A 13,780-nucleotide genomic window follows, 5' to 3' on the forward strand; every position below is an offset into this window, starting at 1 on the left:
TAACAACGCGGCTCACTCTGCTACAGGGATCTCTCCCTTCCTTTGTGTGTATGGGCATCATCCTAAGGCCAATTCTTTTGACCCCCTGGACTCCACGCCTGGTGGTTCCTCTGTGGTTTCGGTCCTTAGAGGTATTTGGCGGAAAGTGAAGAAAGCCCTTGTGTCTGTGTCATTAGTGACCAAAAGGGTTTTTGATAAGCGGAAAAGACCCTGCAGCTTCAAATTAGGAGACTTCGTCTGGTTGTCTACCAAGAATTTGAAGTTGAGACAGCCATCTCATAAGTTAGGCCCCCGGTTCATCGGCCCTTATAAGATCACCAGGGTTATCAATCCGGTGGCATTTCAGTTAGATCTGCCCCGTTCTTTGGGTATCAATAAAACATTTCATTGTTCCCTTTTAAAACGGGCGATTAGTAATCCTTCTTCCAGTGGAAGACCTTCCCCTCTTCTGATACGTGGCCAGAGGGAGTTTGTTGTTGAAAGGATTCTTGACTCCAAGGTGGTTCGGGGTCGGCTGTCATTTTTGGTGCACTGGAAGGGGTATGGCCCGGAGGAGCGGTCGTGGGTGCGCAGTTGTGATCTTCATGCCCCCAGACTGATACGCTCTTTCTTCTCGCAGTTCCCCGATAAACCCGGTGGTAGGGGTTCTTTGACCCCTCGTCAGAGGGGGGGTACTGTTAGGGTCTCCTGCCCTGTGCTGCCACGTCGTCATGGCAACCGGGAGACAAGTGCTAGCGGAGTAACCTGAGCGCAGCTGATACTTCGGTTCGGGTCTTTTGCTGTGCAGTGGTTATAGGCTCTGTGCACGGCAGGGGATCCGGTGCTGGTTTTTGTGCTCACAGTCTGTGAGGTCTGAGTGGGGCGTGGACAGCACCTGCTTTATAAGGCCTCTTCTCAGGGTAAGCAGATGCTGCTGAATCTTTGTTGGTTAGTCAGTTCCTGAAAGTTAACCAGTACTGTGTAGCTTTGTATTTGTTTGTTGCTTACTGCAAATAGGCCTGGGGATTTGGTATTACACTCTGCCAATCCAGACCTAGCAGTAAGACTGGAGTCAGTCGTTTAGCTTGCTGGGGTTCTGTTACTACACTGTGAACTTAGCAAGTTTGCGGCTGTATTCTAAGACTTGCCTGTCTAATCCTGTCTCACTGTGCTAGGTGTCAGGGGTCAGTTTAGTGGCAGTAAGCTGAACCTGTGCACTGCAAGTGAGAATTAGGATTGTGGAGACTCTCCTTGTGTCTATCATTCTATCTCTGACCAAGGAGTTTACTGCCACACCCGTTGGTAACCCTTTAGGGTTTTGCTGTTGCCCTTAGCAACAGCATTTCGGGTTCTCTACGTATTAAAACACAACATCTTGCTTTTCCCATCTGAGCAGTTCTAATACAAGGGAGATACCCAGTTCCTTAGCCTCTGGGCTTCTCTGTTCACTTTGTGTGTATTTTGTTACCCTGTCACCTTCTGTGTACGTTATGTCATATTCCCCAGTCTGTCTGTGAGTCCATTTGTTTTGCATAACAGTTCAAACACCAGTACATTCCTGCAGGCACTGGAGTGCATAACAGTTCTGACACCAGTACTTTCCTGCAGGCACTGGTGTGCGTAACAACGGCTAATGTAAGAATATTTACGGCTTCAAGACAGTGTTTTCCATGCAGAACTGCAACTGTAATTGTTAGTAACAACATTTGCACCTGGATAGGTGGAAGACATTCATCAGAAACAGGCTGCACACACAACTCAGAATAGTACGTTACCGCATAGTTACTTACTTTGCTGCCCCCCTACTCCGTGAGGTGGCAGCATGGCAGGCGCATGGGGTTGTGACTGGCAAATGGGCTGCCGGGGGCATGGCCATTGGGAAGGTGGTCTGTCTGGAGGCGTGGCTGGCAGGGAGATGGACAGTCTGGGGGCGTGACATCATGATCGCATCATCGTGGCTCTGGCCCCAACTATGCAGATCCCCTCGGACCCCCCACTTGTTCTCTGCTGCGGGCTTCCGAGGGGGGGATGCGGGGGGCTGGCAGGGAACACGAGAGGAGGGCCACACAAATTTTGGAAGCCTCTCAGCCATTCCGGGAGGGTAGGCAAGTATGCGTTACCATAACAATCTCATGAGACAGATCTCTGCGTGTAAGCACAGTATTGCTGCCTTGTTGATGCCCAGAAATGCCCACTTCACCGCAAAGAGAATTCCAGGCAAGATCCATCCACCTGGAGATGCACAAAAGTGCATAAAGTCACTTCTGTGCTTGTTCAGTTTGCTGGAAACTCACTATCTGAGGCCATATAACCAGCTGCATTTAACTGAGAATCAGGCCCTTAGCCTGTAATTTAAGTTACAATAAGCAATCACATTCCCCTAAGAATATATATATTTTTTAATTATTCAATTCTAGAGATGTGCGGCGGACACTTTTCGTGTTTGGAATCTGGATCCCCGCTCGTGTTTTGGATCTGGATTGGTTTGCCAAAACCACCCTTTCGGGTTTTATTTTTGGATCTGGATGATTTTTGAAAGAACACAAGAACAGCTAAAATCACAGAATTTGGGTGTATTTTTGATCCTACGGTATTATTAACCTCAATAACATTCATTTCCACTCATTTTCAGTCTATTCTGAACACCTCACACCTCACAATATTGTTTTTAGGCCAAAAGGTTGCACCGAGGTAGCTGGATGACTAAGCTAACTGACACAAGTGGGCGGCACCTGGCCCATCTAGGCGTGGCACTGCAGTGGCAAACAGGATGGCAGTTTTAAAAACTAGGCCCCAAAGAGCACATAATGCAAAGAAAAAATAGAGGTGCAAGATGGAATTGTCTTGGGCCCTTCCACCCACCCTTATGTTGTTTAAACAGGACATGCACAGTTTAATAAACCCATCATTTCAGCGACAGGTGATCCCCCTGGAAAAAGCTTGCCAAGTTCTCCGAATCATAGCTAGCTACAAACATACCGCCTCTATATTTGATGACTTTTCACATAATGAGAAGAGGCAATAAGAAGAGGACTGTGTCAAGAAGGTGACTAAAAATAAAAGAGGCACACACAATCAGGAACAACTCACAGGCTTTCATCTCCACTACTATATTGGTGTGGAACAGAAAGGACTTCAACCAAGCAAATAGTTAATTACCACATTACTGGACAAACTGAAAAACTAGGGGCCAAAGCCTCCAAATTTGTACCCCCTTCTCCATTTTCAGGGATTAAGATAATCTCGGATTTAATGCTTGGATGCAAATAAACTGGTGTATACCACAGGATCAATATTGAATATTATCCCCTCCATGGAGTCTGGAGACTTATTTTTGTTTTTCACAACTCCCAGTTACACGCATGTGAGCATACCTGTGTGTCCCAGTTACACGCATGTAAGCATACCTGTGTGTCTTGTTTATTTTATTCATATTTTCTTTTTAAATAAAGCAGCCCCTTAGATGTTTTAGCAGCCCCTCCTGAGCCCCGACAGCAGCCCCTGATGGGGCAAGTTGAGTTCGGATGGGTTCGGTAAAGTACTAAGCATAACTGTGCAGTAAATTTTTTTGTTATTGAGCCCCTGCCCTAGTGGAGCTTACCACTCTACAGTCCAAACTCATGTCATACTACAAGTAGGGCAGTGGGAGTAAGCAATGCTAACCTCTGTGCCCACAGCATGCCGTAGCCTGGCAAGCCAGACATCTTCATGGCTGTAAGCCACCATGAGACTCCATACTGGGCTTTATTCAGTAACTGTTTGTGCCTCACAGGAGCTTCTGGCCTAACTAGTGCTGCAGTGCAATGGAAAGCTGATGCAATGCAAGATCACTGAAACTCTGTTCTTCTAAGACCGCGAGGTCTTGCGATAACACTATGCAGCACTCAGGAAAAGAATATCCCTGTAAAACAAATGCGCATCTTCTAAATAAATAATCCCAAAATGTGGAACATTAATAATAAATCAAAATTAAGGTTCACTAATTGAAGCCATTCATTTGAGTGATTCCCTAACATGAAATAATTGAGAAGAACCTTTCTCTAATGCTCAGGCAGAAAATCTCACTTTTACCTCTCCAGCAGTTGCGCTGGATTATGATTCAGTCTCTTCTGAGTCACAGTGATTTTGGCCACAAATGTGGTCTCTCCCCACTTTATTTAAAAACACTTTGGCAATTTCCATTTCCACCTTTGCGGCTAGTTTTCACAAATCTGTTTGTGATGTTGAAGCTTGTTTCATATCTGCGCTAGGCTTTCATTTAAACTTAGGATCAAGTACAGCAGCACCTTAGAACTTATACAGCACAGGCAGCACCCCTGGAGAATTACACAGCACAGCAGACAGGCAACAGCACCCCTAGACTTAAATGGCAGTGGGGCAGCACCCCTAGACTGATAGGGCAGAAGGACAGCTCCCCATATAGGGCAGCACCCCGGAATGATGTGGCAAAGAAAAGACGTGCAAGATGGAATTGTCCTTGGGCCCTCCCACCCAATCTTATGTTGTATAAACAGGGCATGCACACTTTAACAAATCAATCATTTCAGTGACAGGGTCAGCCACATGACTGTGGCTGAAATGACTGGTTTGTTTGGGGCCCCACCAAAAAAAAAGCAATTAATCTCTCCTTGTACAAACTGGCTCTACAGTGGCAAAATGTCATCATCGTCCTCAATTCCCCCCTCCTTTCAGTGTTTACATCCTAATCCTCACAGAGAAATTATATTCAAACAAAACCACATCATTTAGGTGTCAGTGGACTGCTTACGCTATTACCCAAAGTTTCTGAATTTGACAATGACTTATGATGAATGCGCTGCAGGTGGCGTATAAGGGAGGATGTTCCTAGGTGGTTAACATCCTTACCCCTACTTATTACAGATTGAAAAAGGCAACAGATGGCTTGACACCTGTTGTCCAGATTTGTGGAGAAATAATTCCACACCGAAGAGGTGGCTCTTTTGGTATTTTGCCCAGGAATGACAATGGGCTTTTTCATCCCATGGCCAACAACTGTCTCTACTGGTGCCTCATTCAAACAAACCACATCACCTTCAGAATCCTCATCATCAACTTCCTTCACAGCGCCAGATACACCCATATCCTCCTCATCTGGTGTACTTCTACAGTGACATTCTCAATCTCAATATCAGCAACTGAACTGGCGGTGCTCCTCCCAGCACTTGCAGGGGGCGTGCAAATGGTGGTAGGAGCCTCCTCTTCCCGTACAGTGTTGTGAAGGTCAGGCCTACACATCGCAACCGTGGACAGTGTCAGCACCCCTGTATTTTCACAACACCCCTGTAATTTTACAGCATACAAGATAAGGGCAGTGTACATTTATTTTTACTGCACCCCTGTATTTTTACAGCATACAGGGCCAGTGTACATTTATTTTCACTGCACCCCTGAATTTTCACAGCATACAAAACAGGGCCAGTGTATATTGATTTTCACTGCACCCTAGAATTATTACAGCATACATGACAGGGCCAGTATACATTTATTTTCACTGCACCCCTGAATTTTTACAGCATACAAGACAGGGCCAGTGTACATTGATTTTCACTGCACCCTAGAATTATTACAGCATACAAGACAGGGTCAGTGTACATTTATTTTTACTGGACCCCTGAATTTTTACAGCATACAAGACAGGGCCAGTATACGTTGATTTTCACTGGATCCCTAGAATTATTACAGCCTACAGGGCCAGTGTAATGTTATTTTAACAGCAGCAACCCTATATTTTACAGCACACAGGAGCAGTGTGCTTTTAATTTTTAACAACTGCACCCCTGAATTTTTACAACATACAGGGCCAGTGTAATGTTATTTTAACAGCAGTACCCCTATATTTTACAGCACACAGGAGCAGTGTGCTTTTAATTTTTAACAACTGCACCCCTGAATTTTTATAGCATACAGGGCCAGTGTAATGTTGTTTTTACAGCAGCACCCCTATATTTTACAGCATACAAGAGCAGTGTGCTTTTAATTTTTAACAACTGCACCCATGAATTTTTATAGCATACAGGGCCAGCGTAATATGATTTTAACAGCAGCACCCCTATGTTTTACAGCATACAGGAGCAGTGTGCTTTTAATTTTTAACAACTGCACCCCTGAATTTTTACAACATACAGGGCCAGCAGAACCCCTATATTTTACAGCATACAGGAGGAGGATAGTGCCCCTGCACCCTGTACACCACAGTGACAGCAACACCCATATACAGCTGCAGCACCCAGCCATAACAGCACATGAAACACCGGTAACAGCCAAGACAGCACCCCTAACACAGTACAGGTACACCACAGTGACTGCAGCAGCACCCCTACAGAGCACACACTAACCCCACCTGACGCCACCACCCACAGAGAGAGACAGAGGTCTGTCTCCCTCACTCTCAAAGTCCAGAGTGAAAATGGTGGCGACACGCGGCTGTTTGTATGAAACCCGCAAGAATCCGACAGCGGGATGATGATGTTTTGCCTCGTTCTGGTTTACGAGTCTGGCGGGAAGTCCCGAGCCGGGCTCGGATACCGGCTCGGAGCATGAAGTTCGGGGGGGGGGGGGGGGTTCGGTTCTCAGGGAACCGAACCTGCTCATCTCTATTCAATTCTGAAGCAAGCACCTGTTCTCAGGTCTCATCTTCCAGGTAATCCAGTTGCCATATTTTAAGAAAGGTATCAATCTTATTAATCAAATGTTACCTACTGTAGGTACTTGCCGTCAGAAATGAATGATGCAAGAGCAGTAAGAGTTAAAGTCAAGGACAACAGCGGGTTACCAGCCAAACCACCAAGCATTTTTTAATTGCTGCAAAATGTCATGTTTAACCAGCAAACAATGACACAAACCTCTAACCTTCTAATAGCTGAGGAGTGCTGAATGGGAGCATCATTGCATGCAATAACAATTATAAAACAAAGACACAAGGACATGGATTTGGCAGAAAATATGTTAGCTATTTTTTTTAAATGAAAATATGTTAAAACTAATAAAGGACAGTGTGGTGACAAAGAAAGGATGGACAGAATCAGCTCAATACAGAATAGTAACTGACAAACACATGCATTGCAGGTGGCTACTGGCCCAGGTGCACAACATCAGTAACTAAAGTACAACACAAATAGATACTGTATCTACTTAACTTTCTAACATGATTACCCATCCAGTAGGGAGATGACACTGCCCCCATCAGCATGGTTCAGCCTATCAACCTGTCAACGAGATGAGAGCACCCAAAACTACAACAATTAAACAATTGTACACACTTGATTACACCCAGACTGGTGACCTGCCATTCTTTACCACAAACGCAAGGTTTTGAAACTACTGCACCACCATCATACCACCACCAACAAACCAAAACAACCACTCTAAGTAGATCCTCAAGTGAAAGTAATAATCCCTCCTCAGTCAAATTTATCACATCAGTCCTATACCAATAAAAATAACAAAACTCAGTCTGGGAATACATAAACAAACCACCACCATTGGCCAAAACACATTTCACAACCGCTGAATTTAACTTCTTCTTGGCCTTACCAATAACTCTGCAGTTCCTCATACCATGCAGTCCTGGTCCCCCCCTTTTTCCACTATATTTGTGTATATATTGGCCCTCATTCCGAGTTGTTCGCTCGGTATTTTTCATCGCATCGCAGTGAGAATTCTCTTAGTGCGCATGCGTAATGTTCGCACTGCGCATGCGTCAAGTAACTTTACTAAGAAGAAAGTAATTTTACTCACGGCTTTTTCGTCGCTCCGGAGAACGCATTGTGATTGACAGGAAATGGGTGTTACTGGGCGGATGTACGGCGTTTTAGGGGCGTGTGGCTGGAAACGCTACCGTTTCCGGAAAAAACGCAGGCGTGTCTGGAGAAACGGTGGGAGTGCTTGGGCGAACGCTGGGTGTGTTTATGACGTCAGCCGGGACCGAAAAGCACTGAATTGATCGCACAGGCAGAGTAAGTCTGGAGTTACTCAGAAACTGCTAACTCGGTTTTGATCGCAATATTGCGAATACATCGGTCGCACATTTAAGATGTTTAGATTCACTCCCAGTAGGCGGCGGCTTAGCGTGTGTAACTCTGCTATAATCGCCTTGCGAGCGAACAACTCGGAATGAGGGCCATTGTACACTGGAAGGCAAGGCTTTCTTCCTCTGGTATTGGCACTCCTCCCATTCACCTCAGGTGTTTTAATTAGCTGGGTTCCTGCATTTCAGATCACACATTGATAAGGCCCTATTTAGAGGGGTTCCGGTATGAATGGTCGACCATGTTATGGTCGACAGTCATTAGGTCGACCACTATTGGTCGACATTGACATGGTCGACATGGACACATGGTCGACACGTGAAAATGGTCGACGCATGAAAAGGTCGACATGGGTTTTTTTAACTTTTTTTGGTGTAGTTTTTTGCGTAAAGTGACTGGGAACCCCTATTAGTGCACCGCGTTCGCTCGCCATGCTTCGGGCATGGTGCCTTCGCTCCGCTACCACTTCGCTCGGCACAGATTACCGTTCCAATCGTAGTCCACGTGGATCGTAAAGTATGGAAAAGTTCCCCAAAAGAAAAAAAAGTTAAAAAACTCATGTCGACCTTTTCATGTGTCGACTTTTCATGTGTCGACCATTTTCACGTGTCGACCATGTGTCCATGTCCACCATGTCAATGTCGACAAATAGTGGTCGACCTAATGACTGCAAATCACAACCGTGCCTTGAAAAAGTTGCGTGAGCGCAACAAAACGCGTCGGTGGGACCTACTGCTGTGTGTCTACTCCCATTACTTGAAAACTTGGAGGATCAAGACCTGGACCAAGTCCTTGACTGTTTGCACCTCAATTGGATCCATTTCATGAGGGACTTTTCACACCGTGGAAAAATTGGACTGATACCACTGCAAAGGGACTGCTCTTTGCGGACGCTGATCCGCTTAAACGCCTTCTAAAGACACTGGTGGTAACTATACACTCACCGTTGTTATTTGCTTTGGCCCCTTTGGGACCCCCAGGGACTGCTTCAAAAGGAACAGGTCTAATGAACTTTGCATTCTTTTGATCTCCATACCTACGAATGGGAGTAGCACTCTCTTTTCATTTTTAATTGGTTTTATTATTCTGATTTTTATTAATTGTGCACTATAATGTTCTATGAATTCTGCTCTTATTATTATTAAATCATGTGGATATTGTGAACGACCTTTCTCATTAATGACCTATTAGCGCTACATCTTTTTGCTTGTATATTATATATGGGAGATTTGTGTTTCAGATAGTATTCTAAGGGCATTACTGTGTCAGATTACTGTATATTCTAAGGAAGATTTATGTTTCAGATAGTATTCTAAGGGCATTACAGTGACAGAATTTATTTTAAGGGATGTTACTGTGGCAGAATATATTCTAAGGGACATTACTGTTATGATTCCAGCACTCCTGACCAGAGGAGATTTTATGACAATGACCAGAGCGCTGGAATGGAATGCTGGTAACGGGAGCAGGAAAGACTAGTTGCCCCTGGCGCCCTAACTCTATTGTCTCACCCGTGCTATCGGAAATCCCTTGCGAGACTATGGTTTCTTGAGCCCTTGGCAGCCACGTTTGAAGGGCGGATTATGTCTGCCCAACTCCGGTGCCCCCCGGTCTTAATGAGAGACAAAGGGAAATCCGAGGCAGGATGATAACAAGAGGACCTCTGACTGACAACAGGCCAGGGGCAACAAGCTAACTAGCAAAGACCTGAAGTATGTGCGGAAAAACCGCCAGGGAAAAGGACAACCAAAAATCCACTTGTCCAATACTCCTACCTAGCACCGCCGGATACCAGAGTGGACCTGTGGAAGCGGAACCCTCCGCAAAATGCTCCAAATCACAAATAATAAATGGTAAAGCGGCCAAGCCGCAACACACGGCAAAGCCGCGACTCACGAACACCACTGGATGTTAAACGGTGATCAGTCAGGACTCCAGGAACAAGATGACAACTTCCGAGTACAGGACTACTGGAGACTGGAACGACCGGATACAGCAAGACTGGAAACAGACTCTCAGCAAACAAGGACAGCATGCAGGAAGCTATTACCGGCGTCTGTGAGAAGCCCTGAGAGTGCATATAAACAGGAGTCCTCCAATCAGCTGCTGACAGGGCTGATTACACAAATGCCGTGCAGCTGCCTTGCTGCACGGCCAGGAAACAGGTGCACAATCATTTTAACTGGACCCAGCAACGGGGAACGCGGTCCGCCAGTGGCGTCCCCATTGCTAGGGTCCGTGCGGCTCAGTGCGCCTGGCGTCTAGCGTTGCCATGGAGCCGGCGGCTGTACGCGTACGGCGTCCCTGGTTGCTAGGCGCCGGGCCGCACCGACGAGCGGACCCCGGCGCCTAACAATTACAGTGGCCTAGTGTGTTATAAGGTACATTACTCTCTTGTATAATGTGTTATAAGGTCCATGACTGTGGCAGATTTCTACTTTGTGATGTAATGTGAATATACAGTACTACTGCACTACTGTGACGTACAGTAACATCAATAAGGTGCTCTACTGTGTGATACAACGTGAATCAAGGGCAGTACTGTGACGTGACGTGAATAAACTGCACTACTGTGACGTGACATAAATAAGATGGATTCAGGTGAGTGCTGCATCATCTGTCATGAAATCAATTTATACTGTAATGTACAGTACTGAAATGGTTAAGGGTGGGAGAGCCGCATGTTGATGTGTGTCATAATGTTTATTAGGGCAATGCTAATGTGTGTCACAATGTCTATAAAGGTAGTGTTCTGTCTAATTCCCTGGACCTAATGTAATCAGTGTACTACTGTACTGTAGCGATACTGTAAGTGTACAGTATGTCACATTTAAAAATTTGGCCCTTAAGTTTTTAAGACAGTACTGTACACTATGCCCTTCTGAGTGATTAGGTGCAGGGTACTAGAATGAACAATTTCATTGATTGTGATGTCATAAAGATGCTGTCAATGATGAATTTCATTGGCTGTACAGTATGCTGCCATTATACTGTATACTGTATATATTTTTACAGGGCTGGGAGAACGACGTAAGAGAAGGCTGCAAAGGTGCCGCCGAGCTTGTAAGTATTGTCAAGTACAATACAGTACTGTACATTGTGATTTATACAATATTTTCAATGTGTCCCACCCCCTGCCCTGACCAGCCCAGATAACTCACCGCAATCTGGATGGGAGGGAGGATGGGACACTTCTTGTGAAATCCGGTGGCCGGGAAGTCACGTCACACTGCGCACTGCACCCAGCCAGAGCCAGGTGGAGCCGGGCAGCGTCTCAGCCTCCTGAAGATGCTCAATGCTGGCCGGCATATAAAAAATGAGGTTGCTGGCCAATCCTGGGATTTAATCCCGGATAATTTTAGGCCAGGATCCTGCCAATCCCGATCCCAGGATTGGCCACTCTAGGTGGACAATTACTGTAAGTTTATTAGAAACACTACAATATGTTACTACTGTATGAGTCTATTTAAAAGTGGTCAGGTCCAACGACAGGGGCATGTGCCCGCTTTTCCGGGTCCAGTGTACATTACACAGTGATTGGGTGCAATTTCACACAGGAAGCCAGGGGGCACATGTCCCAAGTGTTATTAATACTAGCACCACATGTCTTATGTTATTAATACTGCCCCACATGTCTGTAATGTTATTAATACTGGCCCCATATGTCTGTAATGTTATTAATACTGCCCCACATGTCTGTAATGTTATTAATACTGCCCCACATGTCTGTAATGTTATTAATACTGCCCCACATGTCTGTAATGTTATTAATACTGCCCCACATGTCTGTAATGTTATTAATACTGCCCCACATGTCTGTAATGTTATTAATACTGCCCCACATGTCTGTAATGTTATTAATACTGCCCCACGTCTGTAATGTTATTAATACTGGCCCCATATGTCTGTAATGTTATTAATACTGCCCCACGTCTGTAATGTTATTAATACTGGCCCCATATGTCTGTAATGTTATTAATACTGCCCCATATGTCTGTAATGTTATTAATACTGCCCCACGTCTGTAATGTTATTAATACTGGCCCCATATGTCTGTAATGTTATTAATACTGCCCCACGTCTGTAATGTTATTAATACTGGCCCCATATGTCTGTAATGTTATTAATACTGCCCCACATGTCTGTAATGTTATTAATACTGCCCCACATGTCTGTAATGTTATTAATACTGCCCCACGTCTGTAATGTTATTAATACTGCCCCACATGTCTGTAATGTTATTAATACTGCCCCACGTCTGTAATGTTATTAATACTGCCCCACATGTCTGTAATGTTATTAATACTGGCCCCACGTCTGTAATGTTATTAATACTGGCCCCATATGTCTGTAATGTTATTAATACTGCCCCACATGTCTGTAATGTTATTAATACTGCCCCACATGTCTGTAATGTTATTAATACTGCCCCACATGTCTGTAATGTTATTAATACTGCCCCACATGTCTGTAATGTTATTAATACTGCCCCACATGTCTGTAATGTTATTAATACTACCCCACATGTCTGTAATGTTATTAATACAGGTTGAGTCTCCCTTATCCAAAATGCTTGGGACCAGAGGTATTCTGGATATTGGATTTTTCCGTATTTTGGAATAATTGCATACCATGATGAGATATCATGGTGATGGGGCCTAAATCTAAGCACAGAATGCATTTATGTTACATATACACCTTATACACACAGCCTGAAGGTAATTTTAGCCAATATTTTTTATAATTTTTTGCATTAAACAAAGTGTGTGTACATTCACACAATTCATTTATGTTTCATATACACCTTATACACACAGCCTGAAGGTCATTTAATACAATATTTTTAATAACTTTGTGCATTAAACAAAGTTTGTGTACATTGAGCCATCAAAAAACAAAGGTTTCACAATCTCACTCTCGCTCAAAAAAGTCTGTATTTCGGAATATTCCGTATTTCGGAATATTTGGATATGGGATACTCAACCTGTACTGCCCCACATGTCTGTAATGTTATTAATACTGCCCCACATGTCTGTAATGTTATTAATACTGGCCCCACATGTCTGTAATGTTATTAATACTGCCCCACATGTCTGTAATGTTATTAATACTGGCCCCATATGTCTGTAATGTTATTAATACTGGCCCCACATGTCTGTAATGTTATTAATACTGGCCCCACATGTTTGTAATGTTATTAATACTGGCCCCATATGTCTGTAATGTTATTAATACTGGCCCCACATGTCTAGTGTAGTAATACTGGCCCCAGATCTCCCTAGTGTATTAATACTGACCCCGCATGTCCCTAGTGTTATTAATACTGACCGAGCTAGATAATTGTAGGCAGTTAGCAAAACATTCTTTGTTATTTTTATAGTGCAGGAAGTGAACATATACTGTATATCACTTGTATTTTGTGTGTCACACTGGTGCTGTAACTTAAGTGCAGCTTTAACCCTTGGTGCGCAGCACACTGATATGGGTTTTCCAGTGGGAGACTCAGATCCTCTAGTCACCTCTAAGCTTGGGTGGGCTCAGTTTCTATGAAACTGAAACCACTCATCCCTATGTAAACAGGTACAACCATATACACACTGGCAGCTGGAGTGGAGCTTGTGTAGAGCGGGGTGTTGTACACATGGCCGCTGCAAGGTTTCTCAGCACCCTAGGCAGTCAGCCTAGCTTTCCCCCCACTCCAAGCTTAGACTCGGGAGTGGATGGGGGGGTTGCGGCTATGTCTAACACCCCAC

The sequence above is a fragment of the Pseudophryne corroboree genome, chromosome 6, assembly GCF_028390025.1.
Source record: "Pseudophryne corroboree isolate aPseCor3 chromosome 6, aPseCor3.hap2, whole genome shotgun sequence".
NCBI lineage: Eukaryota > Metazoa > Chordata > Amphibia > Anura > Myobatrachidae > Pseudophryne > Pseudophryne corroboree.